A 14925-nucleotide genomic window follows, 5' to 3' on the forward strand; every position below is an offset into this window, starting at 1 on the left:
ATGGGAAGAGTAGTAACATATTTCTATGCCTATATTTATATCTGTATCTATTTCTTTAATACAGCTAAAATGTTCAATCTTTTCTTATTGGTTTTGTGATTTTCCCCACTCCAGGATTGTACCTAAATTCTCTCACAATTTCTTATAGTCTCTCATGAGTTATTGTTTTTAATTTAAATATTAAATCAGTTTTTGATTTCTGCTCTTTAAGTTACAGATTTGAATTTAATTTTTCCCCACATGGTCAATTAGTCATCCCAAGCCCATTTATTCCCCACAAATTGAGATAATACCTTAAATTAATAAATACATTTAGGTATATTTATAAATTTTCTCTCCCATTCTTCTATTTATGTGCTATTAATACACAGCTTTAACTGATTAATCCTTGCTAATTCCAGTACACTGTAAGAGGCTAATTTTTCTTTTCTTGGTGCCAACAGTCAGATCTTTTTATATAGGTGATATAATCAGAGAATCATATTTTTATCAGACAGATACAAATTATAAGGTGGTGGGTATACATGGAGAATAAAAAGGGGCATTTACCAAACTTGATTTTTGATTTTGAAAAAAGAAAATGTAATTATTTGTGTTGGTTGTTATTATAGTGGTTGATTTTAGAAAACTGTATGGATGTTTATGATTAAAAATTTCAGGAAAAAGTCATATCTTGAGTGCCAGAAAATATTAAAAATGTAAGGATACTGATTATGGTAAGAATATTATGTAAGTTTTATTTGAGGTGGTATTTATCACCCTGACTAGCTTGTGTTTTCATCTTACTTAATGAATTCAACCATTTAGATTCAATAAACTTAAATTGAAAAATATTAATGCTTGTGGGACAAAATTAAAATAAAACACTTCAAAACATTTATTGGTTTTAGATTACCAGGTACCAAAGATGAGTATCTGTAGATTATAGCAAAAAGCACAATAAGATGGACATTTAAATTTAAAACACCTCTACTCTATTATAGGCTTTCTATATTTGATAATGTTAACATCGATTATTCTTATTCTTCCTCTCTGCTCATCATATTAGGTTCATTGATGATGAAGAAATAATAAATTATAAAACCATTCCAAAAGAACTTGGCATAACTCTGAGATCAGTTGCATCAAAATAAATTAAAATTTAATGATGCATTGCTCATGTCTGCCAAACATTCTGCAAATACGTTAAGTAGGAAAAAATAAGTGTGATGCGAGTTTTTCCAGAGACGTAATAATACCCAAGTACATACCTTATGCTTATTTTAACTTTTCCCCACATTTCTAAAATATGCTACGAAATATTGAAATGATTTCCACAATCAGAAAACATTCCCTTTAAACTCAATTTTATTTTGCTTGCATGCTCTCCTGTGCGTGTGCAGGGTGGGGCGTGGGACGAGGATGTGCACTTTGCCTTTTAGCATGCTTGTAACAGATAATAGGAACTGAGATAGACTTTTAATGTGAATCTTTACCTTTAACTGTCTGGGAGTTAAGCTGCGTTAACTGCTCTAGTTGTTGGTTTCAGTGGCTTCAATCTCTTCTAGTGTCCTTTTATTTTACTTTTTGTCTTTTCTGTTGCCCTTGGTTTTCCTAGAAAGTCCTTAAGTAGAGTCTGAGCCTTGCAGAATTTTCAGCTGTATTCCTGTTATTATATAGTAGCCCGTTGATGTATTCTGTTGGGGAGAAAAGCATTCTGCAAACCTATAATGAGGTTCCAGTCATTTGGTGGATCTGTGACCGTCTGCTGTGATTTTCATAAGTCTTTCTCAGCTTTGCACCGCTCGTTCTGTGAGACAGAAGGCTAGCGGTGGCTAGAGTTGTGTAATTTTCCTTTCCTCATATTGGATAAGGCTCTGGAGAAGTCTTCTCCCTTTCGGTGTAGGTCTTTTTTTTTGATTTTTTATTTTTTTGGAGAGATCGTTCTGGATTTCTTTCAAAATGATTACCTTTCCCTTGGGTACATTTCCAAATGGTTACTTTTTCTCTCCCCTAGCCAAACAAAAAGGGATTTTTCTCTGATCTTCATTAGGAGATCTCAGTAGGGTCCCTGTAGATAAAAACCCATCAAAATATGTGGTCCTTCCCCAAGCTGGGCACCTAGGCATTTTCACCTCTCAAGCTTATCCACCCTCAGCTTGCAATAATTCATTGAAGTTTGTTCAGAGGATCCAGTGGCTTCTGCTTCAGGTGACTGATCTGTATTCCCTGAATTCACTTGTCTTTCCAGTTTTCAGAGTGGCAGCTTGTCCAGTGACCTCAAATCTCTGATGGGTTTTTAGAAAGTGTTTTTTCAGTTTGTTTGGCTTTTTGTTGTTGTTATTGTTGTTGTTGTAAGGGTGGAAACAATAACTTGTAAAGCACTTCACATGTTGGAAGAGAAACAGGAACCTAAAAGTGATTTTTAATGTAACTTAAAAATTACTTATTTAAGAAAAATCTTGGAATAAAATATATATTCAAGGAAGGATAGTAAATATGGCCTAGAAATTTTAGTATGTCCTGCCATTTTTCATATTATCATGAGAGTACCTACTGTCTGTATCCAGGGCGTTCTGAGTTAAATTAATGTGAACTATAATAAATAATGATTTAGGAACATTCTGTGTGTAGCAACAGCTTGCTCAGGTTCACTTTTGAGCAAGAGGCAGCTTCCTGGTTGAATCCAGAAACATCTGGCTTTGGATCTTTCAGTTTTATATGTGACCTTTGAGTCATTTATTGACTTACAGAAAAGAGGAGAAAGAATAAGGTGTTTACAAGAGAAAATATTGTAATTAATAATGAAAATCCAAAAGGATACCCGGAACAGCCATAAGAAAAACTCTAGGTGTAATGTTTTTTAAAAAATATATGATTATAATAAATATTCATAATTTTCTGTGCTTGGGACCATTGTTTTCCAAAACAGAGAAACATCTAAGTAATTCCAGAGGAAGAGAAATTTCTTCATGAATACCAGAAATACAAATGCTTAGTGAATCAGAAATAAACAGAAACACAATATAATATTGTCTACTGTAAAAAACATCAATTATAGCTTACAGATATCTTTTCCTAAAATTCAAATCCACAAATTTGCTTTAAGAGTTCAGAATTAATGACAACTTTCAAGGCGTAATTAATCATTTTCATATGTGATTTCCTGTGGAAAATAATGAATATTTCTAAGACCTACTAAGAGCTTCTAGCCAGTAAATTATTTCAGCTAAATGTTATCTTTCGTAGGCTGTTATAAACCAAAGAAACATGGGTAGGGTGCTGTAAAATATACAAAGCAACTTCTCTTATGCTAATATTCTAATAACTAAAATTTTATACTAAAACTATCATTTTAATCTCCATCTACAATTTTAAAAAATTCTACTTTTTAAGTAAATATATTCTTATTAGGAAATTTGCATTTACTTGACAAATATAATATTTCTAATGTAATTCTTAATAGCTAAAGGTTCAATTTTCTTGTAAGAAAAACAAAAGTGAAAAATGTTTATTTTTTGATGCAAAAAAAATACTTATGAAAGTGTTTTAAAACCACTGTGCTCCCATGACAAAGATGCTCAAAAGTAAAATAAGTATTGCATTTTTAATTCTAAGGTGTCCTATTTGTAATATAAAATACAAATAGTTATCACAGTGAATATTGGAGAAAAATCCTCTCATGTTTTCAGAAGGAAAAAAAGAGAAATCATTAAATCCTCTCATGTTTTCGGCAGAGGAAAAACAAGAGGAGGCCGGGTGCGGTGGCTCATGCCTGTAATCCCAGCACTTTGGGAGGCCGAGGCTAGCGAATCACAAGGTCAGGAGTTTGAGACCAGCCTGGCCAACATGGTGAAACCCCTTCTCTACTAAAAATGCAAAAAATTAGCTGGGCGTGGTGGTGGGCGCCTGTAATCCCAGCTACTCAGGAGGCTGAGGCAGGAGAATAACTTGAACCCAGGTGGCGGAGGTTGCAGTGAGCCTAGATGGCACCACCACGGAGTGAGACTCCGTCTCAAAAAAAAAAAAAAAAAAAAAGAGGAATCATTTAAAAATGTGCCAGAGCTTATTGAAGAGCAGTTTCTGTCCTTCTTAACTGGTCTACCCTCATGAGAAACTATTTAAGCAGAACCTAACCTGCTGGAGTCCTATCAGAGCTTTCCATTGGTGAGAAAGGAAATACTCATCTCCGGCCCACTTTCGCCATCCTGCTGCATGTAAGGAGTAGGGAAGGGACTGAGAAGCACGTGTGAACAACAGAGTCCTGAGGAACTGTAACAGTGAAACAGCAAAAGAACTAACATAACTAATTCCATTTTTGTTTAAGGGGTCTTTACTCATACCTGCACGTAGGATAGGATAATTTTAGAGCACTGAGAATATGCAAAAAGAGCAATCATGCTGTATTTTAAACAAACTCTGGAATTAAAGAAGTATGTCAATAACTATATTTTATTCAAATATACAGGAGCATAATTGTGACCTGACCAAGGACAAAGTAGTTCCCAACCTCCTCAGACTCTCTGTGGCACTCAGATTATCTGTGGTCATTGATCATCTCTTGATGCCAACCCCCGTTTCATCCCATCTCCCCTAACATAAAAGATGTCTGAAATTTGTGCCCACCTCAGAGACTATCTTAGGATGCTAGTCCGCCATCTTCTCAGTTTCCTGACTCTCCAAATAAGCCTGCCTTTTCTCCCACCAACTCTCCTCTCTTGTGTTTGTCTTTGGAGCAGCAAGCAGCCAAATCTAGGTTTGGTTACACTGTAATGGCACCCATCATAGGGTTGTGTGCTCAGGGTGGGCCAGCCTTCCTGGTTTTTAAGGAAGGAGCAATTGGCCACTGGCAGCATGCCAGGACGTCACTCTCCTGGGGGTAACAAAAACCACTCCTGAGTACCAGCTGCTGGTGGCTAGCTGACCCTGCAGCTAGGATTCCAGGGGTATCCCAGCAACTGCTGAGAATGCGTCTGTCTCGGGAATTCTCGTTCTTTCCCACTTCTCAGCATCAGCTGCCAGAAAAGCTCAGTTGGTGAGAAAAAAAAACACAGTATCTGAGAGTTGACTGGCTCCAACACTGGGTAAGTCAAACCAGTATGTACGCTGTGAATCTTCTGTCTCATCTGTTTGGGTTTTTGTGCCATTCGGACCTAGCATGGGCCATTTGTGGTACCGTTTGGTGTGATATAAGATGCTTAACATCATCTCTTCAGTCTCCCTTTTACTTCCGGAGTGCTCTGTTTGTTTCAGTATCTGTGTTGTTAGTTTTAAATTGTTTAAAAACATGGAAAAGTTCAAAGGCATGTTAGAATTTCTGGGAATCCATTTGATTAAATAGTATGGCCTATTTGTACACATTTTAAAACTAATGAGCAAATTAAATAAAATTTAGAGCTCAAATGGTTAATTTGCAACTATACGGTTAAGTAGGGTTTTCTAAAAGTCTCTGTTTCTCTCTTGTTTCTACCTACTTTGTATCTGCATTTATTAAGCTACTGGTGTTGAGATAAAAATTACTGATTCAAAGTTACTTGGAGATTTTAGTTTTCTTAGTTCAGGCAGTTCTAGCTAAAATGTAAGACGTTAGAAATTCATTTAAAACTGAAAAAAGAAAGGTAAAAGACATTTTTTAAATCAAAAGTGCCGTGAAAACTGCTTTACCCAAAATTTTGATCCACAACCTTCATTGGATTACCTATTAGGAAAACAAAGTTTAGCCATGTGGACAGGTCCCAGTTTTTTCAGAAATAATTTGGATCTAGCCATCTTTTGTAGGCTGGTGAGTTTGTGATGCTGTCTCATGGCTAGAGTTCCAGGTTAAAAGGTATTCAATCTCTCTCTGTGTGTAGGTATACATGTTTAGAGGTGTTTACATATATGTACATATATTATGTTAGGTCCTGTGTTTAGAATGCTACCAAATTGGCTTCTAAGTAAATGATTACTCATAAATTAAGTCCAAAAACCTATCAAGTTAATGTGAATTTAGTAATCATTAGTAAATAAGAATTGTTTTAAAATTATTGGTAAAATAAAAATGTCTTCCGAATTGTAAGCGTAAATGTTTATCTGGGTTTCCTGATTGTTTTATATTTGCCTCTGCTAGATAATTTAAATTGTTGGTTTGGCATAAAGATTATAAGATTATAAATCCAGCCAAAATCAGAACACCTATTTGTGTGTGTTTTGTGTTATTCTTTTTTTTTTTTTGACAAATAAGACTAATTTAAGATTGTTTGTTCAATGAAAACAGCTGTATCTTCTGAGCTATCAGCAAAATGCCCACGTATTTAACTTCAAGGTTCACATTCAGGTGAACAGTTGATTCCCACAGGCTTTAAAAATGGTTAACAGGAAAATAAGTTTAAATGATGACTAGCTTTGTCTAATATCTCAGTTTTCAAAAGTAATCTAGATAAGCTATGAAAAATAAAAACAATTGAGTACATGTAAATGGGATAAATTCTTATAAGTGAATTTCTGTTTAATTTAAAATCTGAAAATTATTTTGAATTAAATAATAAATGCTCATTGGATGTCTGGGGCATTTCCAATTTAGAGAGGGTTATGATATGGGGAAACATGTTTCTAAAAATTATGTCTTGGTTTTATCTATACAATGGTAGCATCTGACAGTTCAGGATTTCTTGCTTCCTAGGTTTTCACTAACATTTAAGGTTACTAAGAAAAAGAATTCTATTGTAATTCTGTAAGTTGTGTTCTAATTGAGAAAAATATATATTTTTTTTAAATCAGAAGTTTATTTAAAGGTTATTCATAAAAGAAGGTAGAAAGGAACCAGTAAGTACAAGACAGTGATGTGCAGAATTCCTATGGCCAAGGGACTTGGAATCAAAAGACCTAGAACCAATTTCAATGTTCTAACCTAGGTAAGAATGGAGTTGGACAGGCATACATTAATATTTAGAACCCTTTTAAGTAAAATAAGGCCCAAACCAAAAGCCAAAAAAGAAAGGTGACAAAATGACTTGTTTATAAATTTTATGTGTTATCAGGTGTTTAGACATCTGTGGGCCCGTCTTTAATTTGAAGGGTCTGAACTAATTTTATCTCTCAAAACCAGATAAGAAGACCACTGAGCACGGACCAGTTCTGTCCAGTTTACGGAGATTGTGCACTAGTGTGCTTTTGTGTCCTGAAAAAAGCCTTTTGACTAATAGGGTCTAATTGTAGCACATTTAAATGTTGTCTCCACCCCAAAGTAAAGTGTGTTTTATGTTACATGCATGTCTGTTGAATAAGCATGTGTCGGACCACCTTTATAAATATTCATAGCCCCTTCACTTGTTGAATATGTATGGTTAGTCAACTAGTATTCATATCCCACTGGAGCCCTGGGTACCACTGACAGTGGGGAACACATGTATTAACTTGCTTATGGATATGAGGAACATGTATTTTGTAGTTAACATCTGTCTATTCCCTGATTCAAATGAAAATATGATGGTTACAGAAATGCAAGAGAAACTTTGACTCACCTCTTCCTACAGCCTTTAGATTGCCATGTTGAAGACCATAATTGCTAGGAAAAACTAAAAAAAAAAGATGAACCATAGTCTAAAAAGAAGCATTGCCAAAATATGTCAAGGAACTAATTTAACTTGGAATAAGATGTTGTCATTTGCTCTGTTGTAGATTAGAATGGCTCCCTGAAGTGGACACAAATCGAGTCCTTTTAAATTATTATATGATAGGCCATTCCAATTTTCTGCCCTAGTGGAAAAAAATCAGCTAATACTTTAAGAAACATAGCAACTGGCACTATGTTAAGACTCTAGGCACTGTATTAACTTCTGTCCATGAGTTTGCTTCTATCAAGACCACTCATCCCACAGATATGTGGCACTACATCCTTTTTGACTGGGAGATCAGATCTTCCTAAAGAGTAAAAAAATAAAATAAAAAGAAACAAGAACCTAAACACAAACTTTCATTCCACAAACACTCCACAGTAGCCAGATGAGGGAATATGCCTGATATACCTAATCTCATAAGACTATGGAATGAGTCTGTGACAGTGGGAAATTTTGACAGTGAAACAGCAAAGGAACTAACACAACTAACTCAATTATTGTTTATGGGGCGTTTACTTTTTCCTGCATGTAGGCTAAAAAAATTTTAGAGCACTGAGAAAATATGCAAAAACAGCAATCATGTATTTTTTAAAACAAACTCTGGGATTAAAGGAGAAGTATGTAAACAATTAACATTTATATAAGCTTTGTGACCTGACCAAGGACAAAGGAGTTCCCAACTTCCTTGGACCCTCACTGGTGCCAGATGTCACTAGTCCTAGATGGGTTAACTAGAGAATTCTACCAAACAGTTAAGGAAGACATTATGCCAATTGTATATATTCCCTTTCAGAAACTAGGAGCAGTGACAGTATTTCCTAAATCATTCTATGAGGCCAGCATTACTCTAATACAGGGATAGATAAATAAACTGTGGTATATCTGACACTGGAATATTATTAAGCACACAAAAAGAGTTATCAAGCCATGAAAACATGAAGGGAACTTAAATGCATATTACAAAGAGAAAGAAGCCAATCTGTAAAGGTATATACTATATGATTCCAACTATATGACATTCTGGAAAAGGCAATACCCTAGAGACAAAAAAAAAAAAGAAAAAAGAAAGACCAGTAGTTGCCAGTGGTCAGGGGGAGAGAGAGAAGAGCAGACAGAGCACATAGGATTGTTAGTGCTATAAAACTATTCTGTATGATATGTAATAGTGGATACATGTCATTAGACATTTTTCCAAGCCTGTACAATGCATAACGCCAAGGTTGAACCCTAACGCAAATCCTGAACGGTAGGTGATAATGATATGTCAGTGTAGTTTCATCAGTTTTAACAAATGTACCAGTCTCGTGGGGGATATTGATAATGGGAGAAACTATGCATGTGTGGAGGCAGTAGGTATATGGGGAATCTCTGAGAACCATCTACTCATTTTTGCTGTGAATGTAAAACCGCCCTAAAAAAAAAAAAAAAAAGCTTATTTTCTTTTTTTTTAATTTTTTTAAATTATACTTTAAGTCTAGCCTACGGTACATGTGCACAACGAGCAGGTTTGTTACGTATGTATACATGTGCCATGTCTGTGTGCTTCACCCATTAACTCATCATTTACATTAGGTGTATCTCCTAATGCTAGCCCTCCCACCTCCCCCCACCCCACGACAGGCCCCGGTGTGTGATCTTCCCCTTTCTGTGCCCATGTGTTCTCATTGTTCAATTCCCACCTATGAGTGAGAACATGCAGTGTTTGGTTTTTTGTCCTTGCCATAGTTTGCTGAGAATAATGGTTTCCAGCTTCATCTATGTCCCTACAAAGGACATGAACTCATCCTTTTTTATGGTTGCATAGTATTCCATGGTGTATATGTGCCATGTTTTCTTAATCCAGTCTATCATTGATGGACATTTGGGTTGGTTCCAAGTCAACAAAGCTTATTTTCAAAAAATAATATTATACTTTTTTTACTTTGAAAAATATAACACTGTTTTAATGAAGGTTTCTTTGTTATTTATGTATGGTAAGGCCAACAATTCAGGAGATAACTATCATTGAAAAAACACACTATGCTCACAGACCTTAAGGGGCAGGGGTTACCCCACCTGATAGGAAGGAGGGGTCTCACAAGGATTCCCCTTCCAACTAGGAACATTCCGGGGGAAGAAGGACAGGTATATTGCATGAAGAGCCTTTATTTGTGGTTTCTGTGGGCAGCAATGATTGACACAAGGTAAGCAGTCATAGGATTGGCTAGTTTGAATAATTTCAGCAAGCCCTGGAGTTGTGGACCGCTCCATAGTTTTCTGGAACCTGCCCCTTTGTGATCAGTGCAGGTAGACAGTGGCCCAGAATGTGAGAGCCTAATAAAACAGATACTAGGTTGGGAATATAGAAACTGGGTTGTTTGGGATACAGTTGAAAAATGCACTTATGGGAGAGTTGTTTACTGTCTTTAAGATGGGCTAACCCTGAGGGGTGGTCCTTCCAGGGTCAGCAAGATGTTTAAGCTTCATCACCATCATCATCATAAAGGAACCTGGTTAATATGGATACATTATAGAATGTAGATGCAGTTTCTTTCCAAATGAAGCAATTTATGTTGTTGAAAACACATTACAATTTATGTCTTGCCTCATTTCAAGCAATCAATCGAGTTTAGTGTGTCTTGCCACTGATGATGGCTGTTTTTTCCTATGTTGATAATAAATGCAGCAACAAACATTTCCAAGTGTTTTTATTAAGTCAAATATCTTTCTAAGGTTAATGAATGGAGTGTAAATGTATATTGTGCATGCAGTAAAAATCAATAAACTGTGCTATACTGCTGCCTTAAGTCACAATAAAATTCCAGGAGTTCCTTGTTGAAAATAATACATCTAAAATGATATTAAGTTTAATCTGACTATAGTGAAAAAAACAGTTGGATATGATTTGTCTACAGGAAAATAACACATTATTTGGATAAAAATAAATTTATTTTCTCTACCTACATTCTACCTTCTACATTCTAACCCCTCACAGTAAAATCCTACTCTACCTACATTCTATCCCATCACAGTAAAATCCAGAATTCTGAACAATTTATCCTGAAACTCCTAAGGGAACAAAAACATAGATTATAGAATTGTAAAAATTATATTTGAGGTGTATGCTTTTTCTGCCCCAATCATCTCTGTAGTGAGTCAGCCTAGCACATTTCACTATGACCAGTTTTATAGGTGTCCTTTTATAGGACCCTCTTCCTATAGGATCTGTAGGAAGATCTATAGTTTCCTGGTTCTCATTATGTTCCCAAAGTAAATAGGATTATTTTATAGGTCTTTGGTTTTGTTTTATAATTATATGATTATTAGTGTTTTTTCATCATATTCAGTAATTTTATGAAAGTTATGAAATAATATGGTCCTTACAGGCAAACTCTTTCAGATATTCATTTAGGGACTTCTATGATCTGTAACATTAACTGTAGATACATATTTTATATTTTATTCAGTCTTCCTAGAGTTCAGAAAATGATCTAGATACTCTTTCCCATTTCTTTCATACAAAAAATATAGTTTAACAGCTAATTAAATTAACAGCATATTAATATTTATATAGCATATGTTTGTATATCTTGCTATTGTTAATTGATAAAAATCAGTGGGCAGTTACCTTTTCATGAAGATTATTGCTACATAGAATCTAAGCTCTAAAGGAAGTCACAGGCCTGACTTTCTTTTCTCTTCTGCATCTGCTTGGAGTCCTGTAGAATGCTCTGTACTTTTCATTTCTTGCTTGTGTGTTTTGAATGTTTGGCCACATCAATCTCATTAATTAATTAATATATAATAAATATATTAATATCAGTCATATTTTTGTAGAGACTCTTTTTGACTGTGTCGTCTCCCAAATCTCACCCAAATTATGAGTTGTAACTCCCATAATTCCCATGAGTTGTGGGAGGGATCAGGTAAGCAATAATTGAATGATGGGGGTGGTGTCCCCCATACAGTTCTCCTGGTAGTGAATAAGTCCTATGAGATCTGATGGTTTTATAAAGGGTTTCCCCTTTTGATTGGCTTTAATTCTCTCTTTTTTTGCCTGCTGCCATGTAAGATGTGCCTTTTGCCTTCTGCCATGATTGTGAGGCCTCTCCAGCCACATGGAACTGTGAATTCATTAAACCTCTTTTTCTTTATAAATTACCCAGTCTCGGGTATGTCTTTATCAGCAGTGTGAAAACAGACTAACACACCCACCCACAACTGGTTCTTCATATATATATGTTTTTCAGTAGAGGGCATGTCATTTTTATATATCATTGTGATTGGCATAATAATTTGGTTTTTCATTGATGAGTGCTAAAATATTAACTGGCAATCTTCTCATATGTAAAGTGACATAATTCACACCATAGTTTCTTGCCTTTACTATGTTTGCCATTTAAATTCTTTTCCTTTAAAGAGAAAGTAATATTTAAAATTTAATGGATCTTATCAGCTCTTTCAGTGATTAATGCTTTGTTATCTTTGACTTCCTGACTCAAACATTACCTCCTCAGAGATGACTTCCCCAGATATTATATGCAAATAAGTTTCAATAACCTCTCAGGCACTGTTCATCACTTTATTTTTATTTAATTCATTTATTACATGTATTATCAGATGAGAGCATTTGGTTTCTTTTATCTCATTCTATTAAACAGCTCATCTCCCATGCTGGTATCCTCCATTGAAATGAGACTTTGTTTGTCCCATTTATCCAGTAAATATTTGTTGAGGAAGTTGATAAAAGAAAGAGTGGTATTATCCTCATTTAAAAATGAGAACACCGAGATGTAGATAAATTCGCCAATGTTACATGCTGAATTCTCCAAAAAATGGCTCATGTGATTTTGGAGGCTGAGATTCCCAAGATCTGCATTTGGCAAACTGGAAACTGAGGAGGGCCAATAATATAATTCTAGTCTAAAGCCCTGAGAACCAAGATCGTCAGTGGTGTAAGTTTCAGTGCAACTCTGAGTCCAAAGAAAGAAGACCCATGTCTTAGCTTGAAGAGAGTCAGGCAGAGAACAAATTCCCCGTTATTCAGCCCTTTTGTTCTATTTGTGCCTTCAGTAGATTGGACTATGCACACCCACACTGTGGAGAGCAATCTGCTTTACTTTGTCTATTGATTGAAGTGTAAATGTTATCTAAAAATACTCTCATAGACACTCTCATAATAATTAACCAACTATCTGGGCAGTCTGTGGACCAGTCAAGTTGATACATAAAATTAACCATCATCACACATGCTGACAGGTGAAAGCTGACACATTATGATTCTTCATCATGTAATGATATTTGCCAAATCATAGTGCTTTTCTTTTGAGGCAGGTGTCAAATGATGCATTACTTTTTAACCCCATTTTAAATCTATAAGCCAGATGCATTTTAGCTCGTTAAGCATTTGTGAATTGATCATTTCCATATTAAGCTATTAAAGGTTGATGACAGTAGTACAGAGTGGCTTCAGTATTATTTGAAGTGCTCAGAATCTTTGTATGTGTGAAGCTATATTCTGTATGAAAACTAGAAATTTGTATGAATTTCAGTACAATTTATCAATATCAATAATAAGCAAATCTCTGAGGGAGAAGGAAATCTACACTTTAAACATGTAGCCAGAGAGGTAGCTGCTTATCTATGAATTCAGACAGTTGAAACCTCTAAATATTTTCTGCCTCTCAAATGGACTAAAACGAATTTTTTGTCTACTTTCTAGATGGTTCATAGTCATTTGAGTTCACAAGGAAATTTCTTTGTTGTCTTTATACATTCTTACACTTCTTTTTGGAAAACTCTATGAAGTATGTAGCAACAAAAACTAAAGTAAATATTTCTATATTTATTCACATTTTCTCATGTAAAATATTCTTCTGAGATCTTATCCAATATTGACATTAAGAGTCAGCATAGGAAAGAAAAAAATAGTCAACATACTTCATAAAATAAACAGAACAAAACAAATCATTTCATAAATGCCTTTGCATTTCAGTACATTCTAACTTCCACATGACAACATTCTAATTTAATTTGGCACTTATATGGATTGCAATTTCTGATACATATCATAGAATGATCTTTTCTGTCACTATTTAATTTTTATATTTTATTTAATTATCACAATTGGCAATTTATCTTTAATTGTATGGACTTGATAGGCCCTTTAATGACAGAAATGAAGAAAGCTGCATCACGCGTGCTTATAATCCCAGTCTTTTTTTTTTTTTTTTTTTTTTTGAGAAGGAGTCTCGCTCTGTCACCCAGGCTGGAGTGCAGTGACGCGATCTAGGCTCACTGCAAGCTCCGCCTCCCAGGTTCACGCCATTCTCCTGCCTCAGCCTCCTGAGTAGCTGGGACTACAGGCGCCTGCCACCACGCCCAGCTAATTTTTCTGTATTTTTAGTAGAGACGGGGTTTCACCGTGTTAGCCAGGATGGTCTCGATCTCCTGACCACGTGATCCGCCCGCCTCGGCCTCCCAAAGTGCTGGGATTACAGGCGTGAGCCACCGCACCCGGCTATAATCCCAGTCTTAATTTTATACACTCGGCACTGATCCTTGGCTTTCTCGTGCATTATTTGTCATTTATTTTGAAGCCTCTTATTTTACCCCAAAACACTGTCTTCGCAAAGTGAGTAAACAAAACCCTCAAATATTGGTCATAGTTTCTTCTCACTGGGTTCTCTCTCTGTAGGTTTGCATTTTTACCCCGCGGCCTCTGCTATTTCTAGGCAGGCTATTGCATTTTTAAATAATGCCTAAATTTGTTACTGTAATAGTAGATATGCTATAGTGTGGAGAAAAGTAGACTAGCGTTTCTCAAACATTGTATTACATATGCCTATGAATCACTTGAAAACATGTTTAAAGACAGATTTTGATTCAGGTCTGGGGCTTAAAATTCTGCATTTCCAACAAGGTATATACTACTGATCTAAGGACCACACTTTGAGAAGCAAGGCTGTAGAATTTTCTTGGCTCAAATTTCCATATTGTCTTGTGAAGTCCCCTAATTTTTTGTGAATTTATTTCCTTGACTGTAAAATGGTTATAACAAAGTCAAGCCTATTTTTTAATGTTCTTCTGAGTCAAAATCATCCCAAATATATTTTATAAACCATAATGCACTGTATAAATTAGAGAGAGTAGGAGTTATTTTTTTCTTTGCTTCCCTATAGTTTTTAAATCTTTATAACCTAATTGAAGCTCTTTCTGATTAATTTTCATTCACGTGCAAATTGCTGAGGATCTATTCTTGGATTTTGGCCAGACTAATTGGCCTAAGAGTAAGCCATGTGGTTTCTGAGTCCCATGTTATACCTATATGGATTTATGGATACTTCAATATTGCCAGTAGGAAGTATTA

This window comes from Nomascus leucogenys, chromosome 20 (assembly GCF_006542625.1).
Source record: "Nomascus leucogenys isolate Asia chromosome 20, Asia_NLE_v1, whole genome shotgun sequence".
Taxonomy (NCBI): domain Eukaryota; kingdom Metazoa; phylum Chordata; class Mammalia; order Primates; family Hylobatidae; genus Nomascus; species Nomascus leucogenys.